The sequence below is a fragment of the Loxodonta africana genome, chromosome 5, assembly GCF_030014295.1.
Source record: "Loxodonta africana isolate mLoxAfr1 chromosome 5, mLoxAfr1.hap2, whole genome shotgun sequence".
NCBI lineage: Eukaryota > Metazoa > Chordata > Mammalia > Proboscidea > Elephantidae > Loxodonta > Loxodonta africana.
In genome coordinates, this window is record NC_087346.1 from 121312120 (window position 1) to 121319468 (window position 7349).

A 7349-nucleotide genomic window follows, 5' to 3' on the forward strand; every position below is an offset into this window, starting at 1 on the left:
GGCTCTCGCGGACTTGTTCTAATTTTCTTCAGTTTCAACTTGAACTTGCATAATAGCAATTGCTGGTCTGATCCTCAGTCAGCCCCTGGCCTTGTCCTGTCTGATTATATGGAGGTTTTCCATCCTCTCTTTCCACAGATGTAGTTGATTTGATTCCTTTGTATTCCATGTGGCAAGGTCCATGTATATAGTCGCCATCTATTTTGATGAAAAAAGGTATTTGGAATGAAGAAGTCGTTGGTCTTGCAAAATTCAGTTATACGATCTCAGGCATCATTTCTATCATCAAGGCCGTATTTTCCAAGTACCAATCCTTCTTCTTTGTTTCCAGCTTTTGCATTCGAACCACTAGTAATTATCAGTGCATCCTGATTTCATGTTTGATCAATTTCAGACTGTAGAAGTTGGTAAAAATTTTCAATTTCTTCGTCATTGGCCTTAATGGTTGGTGTGTAAATTTGAGTAATATTTGTATTAAGTGGTCTTCCTTGTAGGTGTATGGATATTATCCTATCACTGAGAGCGTTGTACTTCAGGATAGATTTGAAATATTCTTTTTGGCAATGAATGCAAGTTGTTGTTCCCGGCATAGTAGACCATATGATTGTCCAGTTCAAAATGACCAATACCAGTCCATTTCAGCTCACTAATGCCTAGGATATTGATCTTTATGTGTTCCATTTTGTTTTTGACAATTGCCAATTTTCCTAGATTCATACTTCGTATATTCCACGTTCCAATTATTAATGGATGTTTTTGCAGCTGTTTCTTCTCATTTTGAGTCATGCCACATCAGCAAATGAAGGTCCTGAAAACTTGACTCCATCCATGTCATTAACGTCGACTTTAATTTGAGGAGGCAGTTCTTCCCCAGTTGTAATTTGAGGGCCTTTCAACCTGAGGGCTCATCTTCTGGCACTATATCGGACAGCGTTCCGCTGCTGTTCATAAGGTTTTCACTGGCTAATTCTTTTCAGAAGTAGACTGCCAAGTCCTCCTTCCTAGGCTGCCATAGTCTGGAAGCTCAGCTGAAACCTGTCCACCATAGGCAACCCTGGTGGTATTTGAATACTGGTGGTAAAACTTCCAGCATCACAGCAATACACAAGTCTCCACAGTACAACAAACTGACAGATGCGTAGTTAATGCTCAGGGTGCCAATATTCAGTCTATTCACGGCTTCTGAACATTTCTCTAATGTTACCGAATGCAATCGTGCCATCCACAATTTTTTACAAGCTTCTCAGGTCTGCAAGAGAAAGAAGGCAAAACATTCTTTAAGGGGAAAAACAAAAAGTGTACATGAAAGTGAGCAGAATACATTCTACCTTGGTCTACTATGTTGTCACTTTTGGTTCACAGAGTTAGCTCGAACTTTTGGCAACCTTATATGGAAAGAAATGAAACATTGCCTGATTCTGCGCAATCTTTATGATCATTGCTATGTTTGATTCCATTGTTGGGGTTATTGTGTCACTCCATCTCATTGAGGATTTCCCTCATTTTTTTTCTAACCCTCTGCTTTTCCAAACATGATGTTCTTTTGTAGTGAGTAGTCTTTCCTGATGACATGTCCCAAGTAAGCCAGTTGATACTTTGCCAAAACAGGTGGTTATTTATAATTTGTTTTAAAAAAATGGGCCTTTGACATTATACATTTCAAATGACTGCTTTGCTGTTGTCAAGCATAGTTATTGTGGAAGCAGTAGTGTGAATTCTGATAAATGAAATATAATTTTTGAATAGATAGCACCAAGAAAGTAAAAATGATGACATGGTTAAAGCTTTCACTTGATGAATCCCTCATCATTGGTAACCAACCCATGTGAAAACTGCTTAAGGACTGTTGTCTGCCAGAGTACTGTGTGCCTCACACCTGTGCCAGGCACCCTTCCAACATGTCCTTAGGTAGTTAATTCATGAAGTAATGTCTTTAACAAAACATGTGGTGTATTGGTACATGTGTAAGAACCAGCTCCCTGGGGAAAAAAGATGTGGTTTGTAGCATTTAACCATTTCCATGGTATAAATATTCCCACCATGACTGATTTCCAGCTACCAATGTAATGTCATTGAATGTGGGTTGGGAAGAGATGGGTTTAATTGGCTTTCCTAAGCCTGTACAAGCCAGATCCAACACATCATGGGATGAAAAGGCCCTCTTTCTAGTTCTAAATATAGCTGGGGAGAAAATTCATCATTTTCCTTTGTGAGAGCCTTTTTTTTTTTTTTTTTTCTCTTTTCTGGGCTGCAACTTCCTTTTCTCTGTGAGCTTTCAAAAAAAAAAGGGGGGGGGGTTATGTTTTAGTCTTCCTTGCATTGGCTCTTCCCAGGAAATCTGTATATGGCCCTTCCTCTGTCCCCTACCCCATGCAACAACCTCCGTAATTTTATGTCTTCTGCTAGTGCTAATGGTAATTTAGTTGTCAGGTGGCTAATTGGGGCCAGCCTAATTATGGCTGTGCTGTACATGTAACAATAAGTAGAAAGGCAGACCACTAATGACTTGGAAGAAAGGGCAAAATTCCCAAGTGCACTGGAGTATCCGTATGATCTAAGAATATCTCACTGATTCATTGATTGGACTGGGAAAAAAATTAAGCAGCCTTTACAGTGTCATGAATACTATGTACCTAGTGGGTTATTTATGATCCACACTAACATATAAGCATCTTGTATACTGTGTTGTTGTTGTTGTGTGCTGTTGAGTTGATTTTGATTCATAGTGACCCCATACGACAGAGTAGAACGGTCCCATAGGGTTTTCTAGGCTGTAATCTTTATAGTAGCAGATCACCAGGTCTTTCTTCCATAGATCCACTGAGTGAGTTAGAACTACCGATCTTTTGGTTAGCAGCCATGCACTTAATTATTGCACCAACAGGCTCCTTCGTATACCCTAGGGTGAAGAAAATGTAGGTGATTTTTTTGTCACCTAAACACTCAGATTTCATCTTCCAGCTGATGTGATGTGACGTAAACAATAATAGTTAGCAGATACAGTTTAAGTGAATGGGGCTGAAATCAGTCTTGTCAATTCCCTTCCAGAAAATTACTCACATATTCTGCAGGAGATGGAGACAAGACAGTCCCCTAAAACTTCCTTTGGAGGTGGTGAAACTAAGATGCTATAAAGTGAAAAGAGAAAGGGAAATTCTAGAACCATTAATATGGATAATAAATATCTCTCATTTAGGAATTATTCCTATTTCTCTGGGCAGTATCCATTTCATTCTGCATTCACTAGTTATAAGTCTTGGTTTTATATATTCTAAGCTTAGAAATTGTAGCCCTCTTAAAAATCAGCTGAATATCTTTACTCCTCCCAAGTATGTACTTTATCTTGAAATAGACTTAAGTTTGCTTCAAAAATCTTTAAACACATTTCAGATTCTCAAAAGTGTTTGGTTATGGATAGGTATGTACCTAATGATAAAAATACAGAATCATTTTAAATGACATTATTCAGGGTTCATTATTATCAGATATACACTTGGCTTCTTGAAGCAGGGAAGTTATTGAAGTATATAACTAGTGATACTTAAGGAACAAAAAAAAATTTTTAAATGTCACAGCGTAAATGTATACATGCTCCAAATAGAACTTTTTTTTTATTTGTTTATTTAAAAGCTGATAGTTTTCGACAACATTTTATTAATGAAATGTTGCAATGCTACAGAAATGCTTTTAATAGGGCATTTCAGCATCACATGAAAAGCACTATTAGAGATAAATATGATCTTAGCATCTTTGGAAAACTGGAAAATTTTAAATACAGAAACCGTTTCTCCTCTAACTGTTTATAAGAGGATAGGAATTTCCAAGTGATAAAGATTTTCCAAGTGATAGGGGTTTATCAAGAAGCTTAATGGATTATAAATTAGAAAAAAAGCATAAATTTTCTTCTGAATGGAACTGTGTTTTCTTGGTAATTCTTATACAAATAAATTATGTGGCTGATTGTTAGGATAAACTATAAACAAATAAAAGTCTGATAAAAATGAAAACATTTTTCTCCTTTTTTTCCGTGTTAATCATTATGACAAATGGATTTATTATTTGGTTCAGATGAACACATTTTCCAGCATGAATTCTTATTGACCCGATCTAGTCAACTTTCTGGAAGAGACAAGGCTTGGTTCTAATGAATATTTATGCCCTACACAATATCACAGGGTGACTGTGCCATTAGTGAGATCATGTAACTTTCTTTGGCTTCCAGGATAAATGTCAATAAAAGTAATAGCTCCATGAAATTGGAAGGCACATTAACTGCTTTCCTCGAGGAGGAATGGAAGAGGTCGTTCAGAGAGAGCTGTAGTGCTACACTGGCCTGAAGAAAACAGCCACATAATTCAAACAAAGTATGAAAGTTTGGGCTGCCCTTCCAGGAGAACACATTAATATTTCATTGAAACTAAAGATTGAGTCTGTTATAATAAAGGAAAATCACTGGAGGAGATAGGGTAGCGGGTGTTTGTGGCCTAGGGAAGAAAGTGGTAAGGAAAACACAAGAGTTGAGGGAAAGAAGACTGCTAACTGTGACCCTTATTTTCTCTCAATTGCCATTACTTTGAACCTAAACTCCCAATATTCTATTTCTAGTTGGCCAGCTTTATTGCTTTCTCTGTTGATCTGAGGCTGGTTTCCTATAAGCTTCCTCATAAAAAGAACAATGCATTTCTTTTGACTTTTCACGGTTTTAATGTAGTAGAATTGTCAGCTGGAAAATAGCCTTCTTCATCCCCATCAATTTATGTACTAGACTAATATCTTGGTTTGGGCCCCTCCAAACAAAGTCTTTGGAACAAGGATTTGAGCAGAGATGGTATATTTGGCTATTGCACCCAAATGACACAATCGAGGAAGTGGGGGAGTGAGACAGGTGAGAAGAGAAGAGAGGGTGTTAATGTGCAGATTATCTCGGTGGACCATTGGGCTCACTTCTGCTCTGGATCTTCTAGAAAGTTGGAGAGTCTGGGACATTTTTCTACCCATTTCTTTCTCTCATTGAATGTGCATTGTTTCCAGAGGTGTTAACTTCCTGGCTCTTTCAGGTTGCCTCTGAGTGCAGGTTGGCAAGGTCTGAGGTCCTGAAGAGAAATCTCAGGCAGAGAGAAAAGAGACAGAGAAAAGGCCCTTGTGCTGGGAAGCGGTCAGTGAGCTGTGAACTCTCTTCGCCCTGGGAGAGCTCAGGTGGGCAGAGGAGTTATGAAACTACAGCCTTTTTCTCATAATAAAGTTTCAACATGACTAGAAGAGTAATATTATGTTACTCTGGTTGCAACTAGCAAAAACCAATAAGTGTTGTACCTTTAAAGCATGTTGCTTTTCCTTTAACAGCTCTACCCCAGTCTTTGATTTTCTCATCTCTAACATGGAGATAAACAATAATACTATAGACAGGGCTGTAAGAAAAAATACAAGTCAGTTAAATTTGAATTTCAGATAACCAGTAAGTTTTGGTATAAGTAGGCCCATGCAATATTTGAAACATACTTGTACTAAAAAGATATTTATTGCTTAACTGGGTGTTCTGTATTTTTATTTGCTTATATGGCAACACGAACTATAAACAATCATATTTTGAACAATATTACCATATAATAATCATACATAACAGTATTATAAATACAATTCTATAAAAGAGTTAGCATAATATCCTGTATTTTTTTTCTTTTTAATAACGGAGTGTTATAGATTGAATTGTGTACTGAAAATATGTATGTTGGAATCCTAAACCCTAAACCATTTGAACACCACTTGTCTGCTAGTTTGTTGTACTGTGGTGGCTTGCCTGTTGCAGTGATGCTGGAAACTATGCCACCGGTATTCAAATACCAGCACAGTCAGCCATGGTGGATAGGTTTCAGACTAAGACAGACTAGGAAGAAGGACCTGACTTTCTACTTCTTAAAAAATTGGCCAGTGGAAACCTTATGAATAGCAGTGGAATGTTGTCTGATACAGTGCCAGAAGGTGACCCTTCAAAATGAGAATAAACAGCTGCAAACATCCATTAAAAATTGGAAGGTAGAATGTACAAAGCATGAATGTAGGAAAATTGGAAATCATCAAAAATTAAATGGAACACATAAAGATCTATATCCTGGGCATTAGCGAGCTGAAATGGACTGGTATTGGCCATTTTGGATCAGAAAATCATATGTCCTACTATGCTGGCAATGACAACTTGAAGAAGAATGACGTTGCATTCATTGGTCAAGAAAAATATTTTAAGATCTATCCTGAAGAACAATGATGTCAGTGATAGGATAATATCCATATACCTACAAGGAAGGCCACTTACTATGACCATTATTCAAAGTTATGCACCAATCACTAAGGCCAAAGATGAAAACTGAAGATTTTTACCAGCTTCTGCACTCTGAAATTGATCAAACATGCAATCAGGATGCATTGATAATTACTGGTGAATAGAATAGGAAAGTTGGGAACAAAGAATAAGGATCGGTAGTTGGAAAATATGGCGTTAGTGATAGAAACGATGCTGGAGATCGCATGATAGAATTTTCCAAGACCAACAACTTCTTCGTTGCAAATACGCTTTTTTCACCAACATAAACCGTGACTATATATATATACATGGACCTTGCCAGATGGAATACACAGGAATCATATCAACTACATCTGTGGAAAGAGACGATGGAAAAACTCAATATCATCAGTCAGAACAAGGCCAGGGGCCGACTGTGGAACAGACCATTAATTGCTCATATGCAAGTTCAAGTTGAAACTGAAGAAAATTAGAAGAAGTCCACGAGAGCCAAAGGACAACCTTGAGTATATCCCACCTGAATTTTGAGACCATCTCAAGAATAGATTTTACATATTGAACACAAATGATGGAAGACCAGGCAAGTTGTGGAATGACATCATACATGAAGAAAACAAGCAGTCATTAAAAAGACAGGCAAGAAAGAAAAGACCACAATAGATGTCAGAAGAGACTCTGAAACTTACTCTTGATCGTCAAACAGCTAAAGTGAAAGGAAGAAATGATGAAGTAAAAGAACTGAACAGAAGATTTCAAAGGGCAGTTCAAGAAGACAAAGTAAAATATTATAATGATATGTTAGAAAACCAAAAGGGAAGAGCATGCTGGGCATTTCTAAAGCTGAAAGAACTGAAGAAAAAATTCAAGACTTGAGTTGCAATACTGAAGGAGTCTATGGGGAAAATATTAAATGAAGCAGGAAATATCAGAAGAAGATGGAAAGAATATACAGAGTCATTATATCAAAAAGAATTGGTCGATGTTCAACCATTTCAAAAGGTAGAATATGATCAGGAACTGATGGTATTGTAGGGAGAAGTCCAAGCTGCAC